The following is a 17,329-nucleotide window of genomic DNA, read 5'->3' as shown; positions in this document are numbered from 1 at the left end:
CCCAGTTTCACAAAGTACAAAAGATAAACTCTGAACAGAAGATGGAGTCACTTGGACTAAGTGTTGCTAACGGATCCATATGACAATACACAAATGGCCTGGAGTTAGCCGGGAGAAATTATTGATGATTTTCACACCATCAATGTTCCTGTCACAGACTGGATGGGCAGCTGGAGGGAGAAATGTTTGTAGAATAGGTTGATAGAGACCTAGATGGAAGGTAAATGAAAGAAGTAATGATACAGATAAATCAGAGATGGATGGATGAATGGATGGGTGGATGGATGGGTGGATGGAGGGATGGATAGGTAAGTGGATGAGTGGGTGGGTAGATGGGTAGATGGATGGGTGGATGGATATGTGGGTAGATGGATGGGTGGTGGATGGAAGGATGATAAATGGATAGATAGTGGTGGATGGAGGAATGGAGAGAGGGAGGGATAGAAGGAGGAAGGGAGGGAGGGATAGAGGGATGGATGGATGGATGGATGGATGAGTGGGTGGGTGGGTGGGTGGGTAGGTGGGTAGAAGGATGATAGATGGTGGATGGTGAATGGATGAATGAATGGATGCTGAATGGACAGATGGATTAAATGAGGGATGTTGTAGTGGAGTAATAAATTATACTTGTAATGAAGAAAACAAATGGTGTCAGGCATGATATGTAAGAACTAAGGAAACTCCGCACCCATTGTCCACTGGGTGTTATTTGCTCTTATGGAAGTGCGGTTCTGACAAAGCTGTTAGTTTGCTTGTGGGCCACGGAGGGTCCAATTCAAAGGTGAGAAAGGAAGACATAAGAACAACTAATAGCCAGTTTATGCCACACAGTCTGAAAGGTCATGTGTATTAGTAAAGGCTCTTTCTATTAAAGAGACATAAAAGCCACTCTCCCTATTAAGCAAACAGAGAACGCAGAGTTCTAAACAACAGAGCTGCTGGGGTTGCATTTGGCTCTGGCTGCACTAGACAAAGCCCACAACATCCAGGCCCCAGACACCCTTGGGGTCCCTCCTGCCTTTCTCCGAAATGATTTCATTTACAAATTTTCAACAAGGCTCTTTTTGTTAACCCAGGGAGAAAAAAAATCAGTTCTCAATAGATAAAAACAAATACCACTACCACTCCTCAGAAAACCATCTTTCTATATTATAGGGAATTATAGCCCCACAGGGAATTGAGTACAGAAACAGATATGTAATGATGAAATAGAGCTAGATGTGTGCTATTAAAATTTGATGGGATGGCTGGGAGTGATTGGGATAGAACATGTCTAAGAACGCTTCATGGGCCCATGTGACTCTGTTTGTGGACATTGCACAAGGTTTCCTGTACTGTGACAACAAGGCTACCAGCCCCTGCCCCCTAGTTCCAAGTCTGGATCACAGATTCCTGCTTCCCAAGTGATGGTCCTGGGGCCCACAGCTGTGTCTCTGAAGAACCAGGTGTCAGGCATTTGGCCACACTGCACATCAAGCAAGAAGACAGAACACATACCTGGAGAAAACCACAGTAGAGAGGAAGAGCCAAGGACGTAGGACAGGAAGAGGCCAGAAGGTGAGTGCACAGGCATGGACGCTCATCTGCACACCAGAGCTTCTCAGCCTTGGCAGGTAGAATGTGAGTAGGTGTTTGCCGATCTCCCAGGCAGAAGCCAAAGGACTGTCAGTCAAATGCCCCCATCCCCCACAGGGTAAAGGCACGTGTGGAGTGTGATCGTCTGCGTGCCCGCGGCCAGCAGTGCACGAGGCACCACGTGCTGAGTAAGGGAGAAGCAGACTCTGCTCAGCCACGGCGTGTGGACATTTTTGTGACCGCAGCGTACGCAGGCTCATGATGTGAGGCAGGAAGACAACTCCGCTTGATGCTGCATTCGTGCACTTGAGGGCTGGTGAGGGAGAAATGACATTCACTGAGGAGCTCCATTCGAATGCCAGGGACTCCATCTCCAGCAGCCAGCAGCCAGCATTGTCCACGGATGAGCTCAGGCAGTGAGACCCGGGATGGAGTGCGGGGAAGAGCCGTGTGAGCTCAGTCCCACACTTCCACTCCTAGCGTTTGTCCTGAGAGCCCTCTGAGAGTCAGAGTCCAGTGCAGTTACCCCCCTGTCCCATTTGCAGATATTGATTGAGACTTATTGTATACCGGTTAATGAGATACACTCTAAGAATAAAATAAAAGGCCTGTCAGAAAAATGAAAGGCCTTGTAAATCTGATGATGGTTTTTGCTGTGATGTGGAAGATGTTAATCCACCAATAATGAGTTCAAAATTAACCACACAGGGCACAGAATCAATGACTCATTGCGATGCTACATACACAAACACACAGAGGCACCGACGGGCGCCCGGCCCAACACACACAGGAGCAGAGGCCCTGGAGAGCAAGAGCCCTCCCTCGAGTCACTCTTGGCTTTATCCCCAGGCCCCGCTCCATGTTGAACGAGGAAAAGTGCTGACTGACTATGAAGTGTGGATCTTTCCGTAAAGGGACGAAAGGTGCTGGGCACTGTCGTTGGGGAAGGAGCCTGGGTCTGCAATCCCAGTTGGCTGCAACCATTAGCCGATGAACTGATGGAGTGGCGGCCCCCCTGCAGAGCCAGGAAGCTGGTGTCCAGCCTGGACACGCCGAGCAGCACCCGGGCCACCGAGGATGAACAAGCAGGTGTGGCGGCTGCCATAGCCCGAGCAGCTGGTCTCCCAGGCCGTAACTGCCCCACGTCTGCCCCACAGACAGAGTTGACAGAGACTGAATTCCCACCCTGGAGAAACGGTCAGCTGCCGTTTGCCATGTCCGTGTGGAAACTAGACAGGGAGAGTTTACACACAGTGTAACAATCGGGCGAGCAGGAATGACATCTCCACATAATGGCATCAGGGCGGGGGATGGAGGACAAGGTGAAATGGGAAACGTGGGCGGGAGCCCCTTGCAGTGGGAAACGCTGGGTGGAGCCCCTTGCAGTGGGAAACGCTGGGTGGAGCCCCTTGCAGTGGGAAACGCTGGGTGGAGCCCCTTGCAGTGGGAAACGCTGGGTGGAGCCCCTTGCAGTGGGAAACGCTGGGTGGAGCCCCTTGCAGTGGTCCTGCGCGAGGCTTTACCTCCGCCCTCAGACTCTCCTCAGTTCCCGCCCCCTCTGCTGGGAGCCAGTGGATTCCTGTGCCACTCCAAAGAGGCGGCCTGACCATCTCACATTCAGTTCTTCCTTGGTTTTAAGAGAAAAGGAAAATTCTAGAAGGAATACCTTTCACCCACCAAAAACCAAAGTACTGACTTTTTTTGACCGAATGAGCCAGTTAGGTAGTTTGTGTTTTAACGTTCCTCTGTTTTCTACAGCATAGTGCAACACTTTCACACTGCTCTGAACTATGGAGGGAATTTGCTCCCGGGCACCTGTACGAAGCCTGTACAAGCCCACCTGGCCCTGAGCAGGTGCGTTGGGAAAAGCCAGAAGCGCAAAGATACTTCTGCCACCCTCCTTCCTCTGAGAATCCTTGAGGCTTACAGAGCAGGGAGCAGCCGCCTTCCTCTTCAGCTAAATCCACTCCAGCCCCTGTCACCCTGACCGCTGACTACAGACTCAAGGGACCTCTGAGCACACGCCAGACTCCTCCAGCACCTTCTAGAACAAACACACCTCTTGCTTGAGCATCAGATGACAGCGACACGCTCAACACGCTCTCTCCTGCCACCTGAGTCTTTTCTTTTTTTCTTGAAGCCTAACAAGATTGCCTTCACCAGACATTAATCGCCACTTCTGGGGCTTATTACAGCTCCAGGTGTGGAGCCAGCAATTACCTTCTTAGCTGCCCAAGGTGGAGCCGTGCTCATACACTGCTCTCCAAGACGTTCTGACCAGAGTCTGGCAGATGGTGTGGTCCATGGGCTTACAGGAGGGCTTGGCCCCAAGACCCTAAGGTACCAAAATCCTAAGGCAGGACCTTTCTCTAAAACAGCCTCCCTCCCTTTTCTCCTTCCTCCCTTTATCCTTTCGTTCGTTCCCTTCCTTCCTTCCCTTCCTTCCTTCCCCCTTCCTTCCCTCTTTCCTTCCCTCCTTCCTTCCCTCCTTCCTTCTCCCTTCCTTCTTTCCCCCTTCCTTCCTTTCCTCCTTCCTTCCTTCCCTCCGTCTTTCCCCTCTTCCTTCCTGCCCCCTCCCTGTCTCCCTTTATCCCTTCTTTTCTTCCTCCCTCCCTCCCTCCCTGTAGCCATGGACCGACCCCCTGACAGACAGCTGTGTACTCGGGCTCCTGTGTGACTACTCCCATGCTCCCCAGAGCCAGGCTCTCTGCGTGGGGAGCTGTGTCGGTGGTGATGCTCAGAGGGAGGGCTGAACTCAGCGCCCACCTCTTCCTGGCGGGGTCCCCAGGGACCGAGATGGGGAGCAGCAGCCCAGACAGGAGGTCAGCCTCTACCCAGGCCACACACAACTGCAGCTGCACCCAGAATGCGGCCTCAGACCCTGGTTCATGCAAATGGGGCGGAGGCCTGGTCCTGCTGTCTGAGGTTTATGAGCCCCATTCCCAGAGAAACCGCCCTGCCAGGGGACCTTGCCGCCTCTGCTCGGGTGACCCGTTTGTGGATAAATGGGTAAGAGCCATTTTCCATTGATTAGTGTGAGAGAAAAACCCATAAAATATGCCAGTATGCTTCAACATTGGGCTATTTTCAAACAGCACGCATCGGGGGGTGCTCAGAACCATATGTTGTCAGCATCACTGCTTCTGACTGCCTGGGCCGCGGGGCGTGGCTGGCACTGGGGCAGCAGACGGACGCTGAGAGCCTGGGCCGTGGGGTGTGGTCAGACGCTGAGAGCCTGGGCCGTGGGGTGTGGTCAGACGCTGAGAGCCTGGGCCGCAGAGCACGGCGGGCACTGGGGCAGTGGATGGATGCTGAGACCTTGGGCCGCGGAACACAGCCGGCACTGGGGCAGCGGTCAGACGTGGATGCCCAGCCGGACATCCGGGGCTGGGGACCACTCCATCACAGGCTCCCTTGTAGCTTCTCAATTCGCAGATGCTGATTTAAAGGGTGGGGAAACTAAGGCACGGGGTGCAGGCTGGTGCTCACAAAGTGCGCCCTCCTTCCCAGACAGTGGTCCAGGGCCCGGATCCCGTGGCAGCCGTGGCAGAGTGAGGGGGCACACCCAGCGTGAGCACTCTGAGGCCGGGGAGTCAGGGCACCGTCTGGAGTCAGCATGGACGCCTCTGCACTCCCATAGGACAGCAGGGCCCCCCAGGCCAGCTCCCTGTCCAGTCCACTGTCCCTCTGGACCGGGCTCTGTTTCATGATGGAGTGCAGATGTAGAGCAGATGAAGGGGGCCACGCATCTGGGCTTGAGGACGGTGACCTGACCAGGGACTGCTGCCCAGGCTAGGGTGGAGGGGAGACAGAGGGGGCAGGGATACAGGGGGGATTGTGAGGAACGGGAGGAAGGTAGTACTGTGGCTGGGGCACAAGGCCCGAGACCTGGTTCTCTCAGCCGGTGTTTCTGCCAGAGCCAGACATCATCTCCTCTGCACAAGGGGCAGGGAGGGATTGTCACCACAGCTGGGACATCACAGCAGGGGGCACATGTCCCTCCCCTCTCCCCCGTCCCCTGTTACCCCACAGCTCCTGCCACACAGCGCTGAGTCCGTTCCCACGGAAGCCATTGGTCCTGCAGAGACAAAGTCTCCAGAGCCTCGGCTGAAGTCTGGGGATGGGCAAGGATGGGCAGGAGCCAGGCAGGATGCTGGAGCTGGGCAGGTGTGCAAACCGCCTGGGTCTCCTTCCTCACCCGGGTGCCTCTGAGGTCACCTTCATCAGGACGCTGTGCATCCGTCTTACCTCTGTGCGGTGGAGGCCTTGTACTGGCCCCCGGGGGCACTGGGGGAAAGGGAGGGTGAGGGTTCCCCCTCCCACCCCGGCCCCTCGGGGCCAGGCAGGCACCTGAGGCAGTGGGCATCTGCGAAAGGAATGAGCAGTCCTGGATTCCGACTTCGCAGTGGAATTGGCAGTGATGTTTTCCTGCAAACGCATTCTAAAATAAACACGCCGGAGCCGGCGCGCACTTCCTGCGCCCTGCTCCCCAGCCCAGCCCGCGATTCACTTACAAGCACGCCGGTTATAAATTGCAGCCTGCATTTCTCATATCAAAATGCACAGCTAGTGATATTTAACTCTGAAGAAATATATCCTCCGGCAATGAATACAGTCAGAAATTACTCACTGGATTTAACCAAGGGGAGAAAGATGCCATCGAGATGTACTGCATAAATTCGGAAATGTGGGACAATGGCCACCATTTATTAACATTTTATGTCCTCGTGGAAGTGTTTGACCTTGCTTCAGCGATTTTATTGGGAGCAGGATCTCTGGGAGCTCCCATCTCCTCTGCAGAAGCAACCTGGGCTGCGTGCAATGGCAAAGACCATGCAAAGGGCTGGTTTCTTGGTGTTTCCTTTACCCTAGGAGAAGAAGAAAAATACGTAGGGAAAGGGTTGCCCCCCTTCACTACTGCCCCTACTGGAAACTGCCTTTGGGACATGTGGTAGTCCAGGCCTCTTGAACATGCTGCAGTTCCTTCAAGGGAAATGTGAGTGATTGAACACGGAGGGGATGACACTTCCCAGGAGGCCCTGGGGCTCTGGGACACTGCACCCTGCAGAGGGGCCCTGGGAGGTGGGGGGGGAAGGTACCTGGCTACTGCATGTCACCAAATTAAATCCAGCCACTAGAACTAGGATTGTGTCCTGAGCATCAGCTCTGCCCCAGGCCCAGGGCAGCTAGGAAATTGTGAGAGGCACAGAAGCAACAAACACCTGCTGGCATCATGGAGCAGTTGTCCGGGGGTGGAGATGACCACAGACAGACAGACGCCCGATGGAAGAAATGGAAGGTGTACACCACAGTCTCGGAGGCCTCTCTCCCCTCTCTCCCCTCTGTCTCTGACTCGCTGCTAGGCACCACATGCCTCTTCCCCTGGTCATGGTTGCTGGCCCTCAGCCCTGGATCCATTCTGAAAACGGCAATGCTGGCTGTTTTGGTTGGTCTGAGCACACAGAGGGTGCATACAAGCCTGGATGGCAGGGCCTACCGCATACCCAACCTGTGTGCATACATGAGGTGCCGCTCATTGCCCCTGCTCCTTGAGAAAAACCACAGGAGGCTAAATCAGGAAACACAAGGTGTCTGAGGCTGGGGTGAGTAGAACCCCTTGCTGGGCTATAGAAGAATGTGTTTTATAAGTAAGAGGATGCTCTAAGAGCCTGACCAGGACAGTACAGTGACAACATAAACCAGAGATGGGCCGGGCAGTTCATCTCTGCCACCACCCCCACGCAGGACCCTGCTGCCCTCAAGGACTGGCAGGAGGAGCATGCATGCACACCAGCCTGTCACTCACGGGAGCCCTGCACTGTGTGCTGATGGTAAGAGGGCCCTCGGTGCCCCAGGTGGCAGGCAGGACCCTCTCAGCTCCCTTGCAATCTCCTGGGACCGAGTTAGACACGTGGCCTGACCCTGACAGCAACCCTACAAGGTCAGTGGTTTTCACCTGTGCATTCTCAAGGTCACTGGAGATGCAATCTGTTCTGAGCACTATTTGCAGCTCAGTGCTAACTTTCACAGGCTGACGCTTGGTGACCATGCTTGGAACTCGGCTCATCTGCAGCTATGCTGGTCGCGCTGCTCCTGGGACTCACTGGAAGGTTTGCTGCATGTGTGCAAGGCGCTCAAAAGCCTGAAATCCCCGGATCCCTGAGGGCCCAAGAGAGCTTGTTGGCTAGATGCTCACTAAGGAACAATTGAGCTGGGTATAAAATGTTTGGTCAATACATCCTTCCCCCCAAATCTTTCCAACTCCTTCCATCCTGATTCTGAGGATCCCACTGCTTGTCTTCATTTAGTCTTTCTTCATTTTCCCAGGTGATACATTTGTTTGTTCATGAAGCGTGCCTGTCCCCTGTTCCTTTCTGCTTGGGAAGGATGAAACCTCCAGGGACCATCACCATGCCGGTCTTGGAAACGTGACTGTCACCTCAGGCAGTCATCAGCCCTCAGGAACCCAGGTCCCTAGGGGCCCCTTTCTACCCATGCAGACATTCACATCCACGGCCATCTCCCCACCCCCAATGTCCCTCTACTGCAGTGCCACCACCTTAAGGAGACACGAGCATGCAAGAAGCCTTTCCACGGCTCTTCTTCAGAGACTCGTTCCTTGCCACTGCTCACCAGACAGGGACTACCAGCACAGTTGCCGCTCCTTGAAGATTCTCATGCCTGGAGGCCACTGAGGGTTCCTGTCAGTGTCCTCAGAAACCCTGCTACCACCAGCACCGTCCTCTCACACTGCTGGAACTGGGCTGGGCTCTCTGCTCCTCTGTCCCAGGACCTGCCTTCCCAGTCAACCACATCATCAGGACCTGCTCTTCTCTGCAGGCCCTGAATCCTGATCTAGTTCAATATCTAGTTCCAGATCTAGTTCCAGAATGCATATCTGATCCCCTCCCTGCCCCCCAGCACCTGCAGAACTGCAAACCAGGAGGCCCATACAGGGCTGTTCCCCTGAGCCCCTCCCCACCTCATACCCTGGGGCCCTCAGGACCATCAGTGACACCGTCACTGGGTAGTTGGACTTCTAGAGCACAGAGGTGTCTGTGTGAGACAGCTGAGGCGGTGCCCTGGAGGAGGGAGGGCTTGCTGGGGCTAGGAGAGCCTCCTTCCAGGCTACAGTGCAGATCAGAGATCTCAGCTCACCCAACAGAGCTCTGCAGAGCAAAGGTCCACCACGGGGTGCAAGCCTGACATTGAGCAGATACACTTAGGATCCAGGCACTGTCTGGACTGGCCAGCGTGGCTTTGCTCGGAGGTTGAGAGGAATCTTGGAGCTGCAGCACTGGGTAGGATGGGGGGACTGTGAGCTGCCCCCACCCAGGTAGCACTGGTGTTCCTATGGGAGGACAGAGGTTGGGTAGCATGGCCAGGCACTTCACTAGTGCTCAACCATCTGCCCAGTGATTGCTCCTGTCCAGCCCCCTCCTCAGTAATGCTCACCAGACCAGGCAGTGGACAAAACTGGGCTCTGGGCATGCTCACTGCCCCAGGCCTGCTCTGGGTCGGTGGTGCCAGGCTCACACCCACCCCAGGCACGTACCAGCTCTGCAGAAGGAGGTCCTTCAAATCCAGGGGGCTTTGAACAGGTGAAAGGTCACAGGCAGATGTCCAGAGCCTGGCTGCTGTGATCCCCCCAGAGCCTGGCACCCTGAAGTTAACATGGCCTCAGGATGCTGCCCAGGCACACACACATGACCCCTTGCTAAGCTGGGGGCTAGAAACCAAAACTGCAGGCTTGAGGGAGAGAGGAAGCCAGCCTCAAAGAGCTTCAGACCCAGCGGCTGATGAGCATCTCTGCAGACCGTTAGCCATTTCTCTCACAGGCAATGGTCCATGAGCCTGTCCATAAAAGACTGTCCAAAACCATCCCTTTCCTTTCCAGGCTTCCTGAGGCACCAGCCAGGCCAGCATTGTGACTGAGCCACGGCCCTGGAGCAGACAGAAGGAGCCAGATCTTCCAGAGAGGCCTGTGGTGGGGTCCCTGCAGCCCCTTCTCCTGCAGTCCCCAGGAGCCCAGGGTGTGGGGATGACGCGGGCCATGGGAAGGGCCTGGGCAGGCAGGGAAGGGGCGTCAGGACAGGACCTCAGAGCATGCTGTTCCCGCCCGGCCTCACTGGCCACTGCCAAGAAAGGAGAATTAACTGAGCTCGGGCAAGTATAGGGGATGCCCTGTGCAGGGAATCACTGGGGTGCCCAGCCCATGGGCCTGTGGTGTGAGGGGTCGTTAGTTACTACAGGCCACCTGCACTGATGGTCCTACTGAGGACAGGCCCTCCATCTCCATCAATGCCACACTACCGGCCGACGACCCCTGAACCACACTGAGCGCCCCAGGACTGGCTCCGTCCAGCAGCAGCCCACCTTGCTAGGGCAGGGCAGCAGATGGGGAAGGTGTTTGTATTCCCACCTCCACCTGGTCAGCGAGCAGCCCATCTGACAGCAGGTCACGCGTGTGTTCCAGACCCGCTAAGGACGTGGTATTCATTCCCACCTTGACCTTCTGCATCCACTCCATGATTGCGATGGCCTGCTATTCACGGGCAGCTTCTGGCCTCCGAGGAGTGGAGAAGGCCTGGCCTGGCATGCATTGGTCTCAGGAGTCTAGCCCGCTGATTGATTCACCCTCCCCTCCTCTGCCCGGCTCGGCAGCCCTGGGTTAGGAGTCCAAAGCGATCACTCACCACTGGTTCCCATTTGTCACCTTTAACTCTGCAAACTTTCAAAAGACTCCGGGCTTAATGCTACACTTAACACCATCTCTGCCAAATTAATTCTTGTCTTTTTATTTTAAAATTTTATAGGGTGGGAAAGGACACATTTATCTAGCCCACTTACATCTGTGTCTTTGGCTCCGATGGCAGTCGGGCAGAGAGCGTGGGTTCCATTCTGGCTTTGGCCAATCGCTTTCACGGCAAGGGTCTCTCACCAAGGGGACAGCGTGTATGGAAAAGGGGGAGGGAAAGGCTGTATTCCAAACCATCTGCTAAAAGGCACAAACTAGGTGGAAAATGAACCGTGCCACTTGTGGGCAAGGATGGGAGGGGCAACATGGGGCAAAGTAAAGAAAGGAGTGCCACTGTCCAGAGAACGGACTCATAACTGACCTATGAAACAGTGACGCCCTCTGCACAACACCTTCACAATAACATTGTCTTAAAAAGAGATGCAAACAGTAGGCTCACATGAGGAGGGAAGGGGAAGGGGAATGTGTTATTTTAAAAAAAAACGATTTAGGTGTTAAAAAAAAAAACCTTTTCCCATAATTACAGCTGAAAACACCATTTTAGGCAGCGGGGGCTGTTCATATAAAGTTGCATCGTTTTAGTAATCGGCGTGGTGTGTGCATGTGGGGCTGGGTGGCTTTTTGTATCAGGAGCTCTGGGGCTGGGCAGGATGTAGCTGAGCAGGACAGTGGCTGAGGGGCGCAGGAAGCTCTGGGCCGGGCTCAGCTCTCCCGGGTGGCTGATGCGGGGAGCAGCCTTCCTTCTGACTCTTTTTTTAATTGTGATGGAAAAGACAACACACAGTAATGCACCACTCTGACCGCTTTTAAAGGTGCCATTCAGTGGCACTCAGGATGCTGGCCTAGGTCACCTTCACTGCCGCCATTCTCCGGATCTGCCCCCACTGAACACCCAGCCCCCTTCCTTGGCAAGCCCCCTTCTCCTATGCATATTGGTGGATGACTTATTCAAGGTGCTCTGCACTCCAGCCACACCCTCGCCCAGCTTTGTGCTGGTTATTCTGGAGATGGAGTCTGAAGCGCTGTCTTGTCTGGGCTTTGAACTGTGATCCTCTAGACCCAAGTAGCTAGGATTACAGGCATTACCGCTGGCACCTGCCTTCTAGAGACCTCTTCGACATGGAATGACAGCATTCGCCCTGCGTGATCGGCTGTTTCACTGGGGTGCTGTCCTCAGGGTCACCCAGGTGTGAGCATTTCCTTCCTTTTCAAGCTTGTGCACTGTTCACAGCTCCCCGCGCTGTCTATCCATTCATGCGCACTGGGGTGGCTTGCCCTGGGTGGAGCTGTGAGCGGTGCTGGCCTCAGCACAGGATTGGGAGCGCCTGTTTGCGTCCCCTCTTTCACTATGGTGAACCCAGATGCTGAATTAGGGGATCACGCACGCAGTCTTCCTGAGGACCGGTCAGCACGGCTTTCCACCGCAACTCCCCTGAGCCTCCTCAGCTGCAGTGGACCCAGCTCTGTTTCCCAGGACACAGGATTTGACAACGGAGTCCAGCAGCAATGCAGTGTCCAGGGCTGACCCACAGGGAGGTGTGGGGGCTGGGGCTGCCCTCCAAATCCACCAGGAGCACGCGAGCCCAGGGCAGGAGAGAACAGTACTGCGGATTGGCCTGGAAGTCATGGGGGCAGCGTTAGGTGTGGAAGGAGCCCTGGGCCACGACGAGAGCCATTCTGGGTCCAGTGCTGAGCCCCCTGCCCCACCCACCCACTTGCTCCAGGGACAATCTGGGGAGACTCCTGGCCTCAGGGCCTCCCCATCCCATAGCCCTGCATCTCTCAGAACTCCGGTGCTGGGCTCCCCTTGGTCTGAGTCCACCCCTTGCACCGCCCCTGTGTGGAGACCCGTACATGGACACTCACAGCTCACCTCCGCTCGGCCAAGAGGGGTGGACACCGTGCGTCCCAACCCCACCAGCCATCTGGCTGTCCTCGGCTGGCCATTTGGAGCTGCTGGCCTGAGGCTGGGCCAGCAGGATGGGCAAGCGTGTCCCCACATGGTCTGTTGGCTCTGAGCAGGCTCCAAGCCTGCCACGCCGATTGTTCCTTCTTCCGGTACATCCGCCCACTGTGCCCACGGCCCCGGGCATCCGGTGTTTGTGGGTTGTAGTTCACTGACTAATTGGCAGGAGCAGACGGGGCTGGGGTGGCGGGGCTCCGGAAGCGAAGGTCTGGTCCAACCTCCGTTCACACCACCTTCTGCTCTCTTCGCCAAGCCCCGCAGATCCTGTTTTTCTGGCAGATTCCATATTGTCTGCGCTCTGAATCCACATGGTCTGACAGACAGCTCCCCCTCGGCACATTCTGGAACATGCGGCGGACACTCGCCTCTTGGATGGGAGAGTGGAGCAGGTGGCCTGGGCTGTCGGGGGAGCTGGGGAGGTGGTCCTGGAGGGGTACGGACAGGCCTGCGCCATGCCCACCAGGCCAGCGCGGAGGCTGGTATGTGGCCAGTTGGCAGAACCTAGCAGACACAGACCCAGCTTCCAGGGCAGGCTGGACCACTGTCGCTAGCGCGAAGAGCCAGCACTAATCAGATGTGTGGGTGAGCAAGATGGACCATGGCCTCCACCCATTCTCACAGGATAGGACCGGCGCCTCCAGCCTGGCGCCCCGAGGGAAGACAGGCCTCAGGCCGTCGCTCCAGCTGGAGGCCCGGCCCTGGGAGGCATCCAGGGCCCCCGAGCCACCAGGCCCCAGCAGCAGCCTGGTGGGTGGCAGCGGTCAGGTGACTCCAGGGCTCCAGTTCTGGCTCAGAGATGCTCAGACCCACAGTGGGCCCTGTCCAAGTCAGGCCCCAAGGTCCAGGCCAGAGAAGAGAGCTGACCAGAGGCCCCAGGGTCTGGGACGGAGGGAATGAGATGCCACTGGGCAGGGAGGGGAGGGAGCACAGGGGACTCAGGCGCAGCCTGAGACAGAAGGAGCTCAATGCAGGGAGTGGCTCGGGGTACAGGTGCTCCTTGGAGGGCGGAGTGCACAGCTCCAGGTCAGAGGTCACAGATGGTAAGTAGGGGCACAGGAGTCTCCCTCCCCTGTCCCTTACCCTCCACCCCCTGTGCCATCCATGATACTGTGTGACCCAAGTCAACAAGGCTGCAGCTAGAGACAAAGGAGAGACCTGGAGCCCCAGAGAGCAAAAGAGAGAGAGACAGAGACAGAGACAGAGACAGAGAGAGAGACAGAAACAGAGAAAGAGACAGAGAGACAGAGACAGAGACAGAGGGAGAGAATGCACATACACGGCCAGGCTTGGAGGTCACAGCTCCACCAGGGAAAATAGAGTCTCACAGCAGTTGGGACCTACATCAATGCCACTCTGGGCTACAAGTGCAGAATCTCACAGACCCCGTCCACCCCAGTGTTGGAATCAGAGGCTGACAGGATCTCACAGACCCCATCCACCCCAGTGCTGGACAGAGGCCGGCAGGACAGAGCTGCCTGGCCCCGTGACGGTGAGGCAGAACCGCCTGGACAGAGGCCCATGTGAGCGGCGCCCCCCTCCTGAGCCCCAGCGGTTCTGCAAGACACTGCTCCCGAGTGAGCTCTTGACCTCTCGCTGTTTTCATTTCTTCCTCCGCCAAGCGAGGAGACTTCGCAGCAAGTGTCCCGAGGCCGCGTGTGTGGACGCGCTCTGGTAACGGTGAACTGCTCTCTCTGAATGCCAGGCGATATTATTTTTGAATCAGCTTCAAGACACCACTGGAAGAGGAAGTATTGGAAAATTGATTTTTTTTTCCTCCTACCGATGTAACTGTCTCCCTGCCTTGATTAGACCGCGCATCTGCTGTCACTTGTGCCCTGGCCACTGGGCCACACCCCCCACCACAGGAGCTCCACATGGAGCTCCCTGCTCCCAGCAGGGAAGGCTTGGAGGTGAACAAGGCACCGTGAATGGATGGTGGTGTGCCTTTGAGCCCCTCGCATCTCCTCTGCTCCTCACATCTGTGAGCATCATTGTAGTCTTCCCAGGCATCTGCTGCTCTGAAAGATGATGAGCTCCGGGACATCACGGAAGATTCCTGGACAGGAGGGATCCTGGGGTCGTGGGAGCCGCTGTTGTCTAGGCTGGGATCCCCAGGGACGCAATGCGAGGACTCACTTAAGGACTAACGCTCTCTGATCCTCCAGACTGAACAGCCCGGCTTTCCTGCCCATGCTGCCTCTCCAGTGACGTCCCAGCTCCTCCCAGCTGAGTACCACCCCCTGGTGTGACCAGAGCAGAACTTCCCTTGGAGTCACTCATTCTGTTCTTGCTGAGGAGGTAGACCCCACTTCAGGGTTATCAGTTGTCTGACGTGGAGGTTGTATGTCCCTCAGGCCCCCGTCCGGTCTGAGTCAAAGCAATCTGTTGCGATGTCCTCCACACACAGCTGTGCCAGCCAGCCCAGCCAAGCCTGGTCCATGGACATCTGAGAGGCCTGTGCATCCTGCCACCAGCTTTCTCCCACCCCAGCTGGACCCACTTTCCAGCAGCCAGTCGGATGAGGTCAGGGCCAGAGGTGGCCGCTTCGGCTAATTTAGAACCTGGAACTTGGCTGGCTCACCTTCCAGTCAACAGCAACAAAAGCCCCATCCCACCAGGCAGCCTGGCAGGGAGGCACAACCAAGCCACTGGACCACAGGCTGTCCGCAAGAGCGGTCATCAGCCCTGCCCCTCCCCGTGCAAGCCAGAGCCATGAATCTGTGGAGGAGTTCTCCAGGTGAAATTGTCAGTGTGCTGCTCCCCAAACCAACAGAGCTGTGAGCCGCTGATGGAGCACTGAGATTTGGGGGCCCACTCTGTCCTTTCTATTTTGTCAGAGAATGGAGGTGTGCCATAGTGAAGGGTCAGCTAGGCACTGACCGCTGGGTCTGAAGCTGGCTCTGGGCCTCCCCCAGCCCCATTCCTGGCCTGTGTCTCTCCTCTCTGAGCTGTGCCGGGGCTCTGTCTGGGGCAAGCTGGCACAGTGGCCAGGCCAGGGAGCCCCAAAGCAAGGAAGACCAAGGAAGTAACCATGTGGATCTGGCCCTGGGAGCGTAGCAGAGGGAGAGGGCTGGACTGAGGTCCCCAAGGCCTTCTGCCCTTCCCCAGGAAAGGCATTTCTGATTCACAAACCCACACATGAGTTGCTTCTAGGGAGAATCTGGGCCTCTCCATGACAGGCAGTAGTATGAACCAAGAGGGCCCCTCCCAAGAACAGGGCTAAGCGAATGCAGACCCCCTTGAAGGATCCCAGGTTTCGAAGAGCCTGGAGCTCACATGGGGTTCTGCAAATGTGCTCCCTCCTCCTGCGCAGCTTGGAGTCCTCTTGGTCCTGGGCTCTGTCCCCTCTCTTCCTCCACAGGGGTTCAGCCTGGAAACAATTGGATGCTGGCACACTTCAGATTAAACAAACATTATTCCTCACAATGGCTTCTCACAGCTGGGCCACTTCAGGCCACGCAAGGAAGAACTCGGTCAGCAAGTCCTGGGAAGAATGCAAAACACTGGCTCCTTCATTTTCCAGGCCCCACACAACAAGCTATACATAAATACAGAAAGTGATTTTCATGAATTCTTTATGCTATTTACTTAGAGCCTGTGTTTATTAAACTGGTTGACTTCCAAAAACTCCTTGCAGATTTCTCTCTCAAAAAGTATGTTTTATTTCTCCATCCCACTATAAATTAAAAATGGGTCTGTGATGCAACCAGCAGATTTAGCCCCCTCCCCCCAAGCCTTACACTAGGAGCACAAATAGCTCACCAGCAGGCCAGAAGCATGTGCATGCCCACAGGCACACACACACATGCACACCTAGATGTGCACACGGCTTTACATACATGAAAATTTGCAATGGTGAGAGCCAAACACATTCCTATGTCTTGTCTTCTCCTGTCACTGGGCAGCTGTCATAGAGCCTGTCTGGGGCTTTCTTGCTGAATGAGAGGACTTGAAGGAATTTTTGGGAACATGATGAACGTTGCTCTCCAAGTCCACCCAACCAAGTTCACACATTCGCCAAGAGCCGCTGGCATGGAATAAAACACCATTCTACTATTTCCAGAAGGGCTAGGACTTGCCAGGACATGGAGCCCAGGGCCGGAGTAGACAGCACAGAGCCAGCACCACCAGCCCCGGCTTCGGAGGGTGAATGGAAAGATCCTGCAGAGAGGTCAGTGCAGGGAGCCTGGGGCCCTGGGGCCTGGGTTTCCATAACACGGGGCACAGGGCAGGGAGCCCTATTAGTAAATTGCTGCTCCTTAAAACTTTTGTTTTTCTATTTTTATTCTGAGCTCCCAGAAATCTTACTTCTGAAGTGACCTTATTATCAGGGCCAGCTGCAATTTTCCTGTGTTCAAAAAAAGAAAAAGAGGCTAAAGGTCCTAAAGAATGAAGCTCTTCCCTTTACAAGAATTCTCTTCCAGCAAACAAAGGAGCCAATAATGACGTATGAGTACAACACAAAGTTACAGCTGCAAAATAATACTTTAGAAGCATTTAAATTCTCATACCATAATAAATAAAGATACCTTGATATGATCATGTCTTGGTTAAGCATAGCATTTTCCGACTGTAGTAAATTTCTTTATAAGGTCATCAAAGTCTATACTTCCAAAGGAAAATGATGCCAGTTGCCTTAGACAAATGCATACCTGCAAAGAACTCGTTGGGAAGACACTGCACGTGGGTACAGCTTTTCCATCCACTCCTGCTCAATGTTTTATAGCTATGGCAACGTTGAGATGCATTTCTGGAGAATAATTTTGAAATACCAATTTACAGATGATAATACTCATGGAACAACTTCTCCAAAAAGATTGAGCTGTTCAGACAAACCAGTCTTGCATACTTCTGGTTGTTTTCGAATGCAAATCTACACGGAACATTGCAGTATTCCTTTTGATGACCCTGGACACTTGTGGCTGCCTGGTGCGTGTCCAACTCAGGAACCTGCTTCTGTATTCCACTGCCTTATCTGCCACCACGAGGAAAAGCTGAATTCTAAACCTTTCTCTTTATCATTGGATCAT

The sequence above is a fragment of the Dipodomys merriami genome, unplaced genomic scaffold (assembly GCF_024711535.1).
Source record: "Dipodomys merriami isolate MVZ:Mamm:240054 unplaced genomic scaffold, mDipMer1.0.p SCAF_55, whole genome shotgun sequence".
NCBI lineage: Eukaryota > Metazoa > Chordata > Mammalia > Rodentia > Heteromyidae > Dipodomys > Dipodomys merriami.
The sequence above is the reverse complement of the archived record's forward strand: the minus strand, read 5'-3'. Positions refer to the sequence as shown.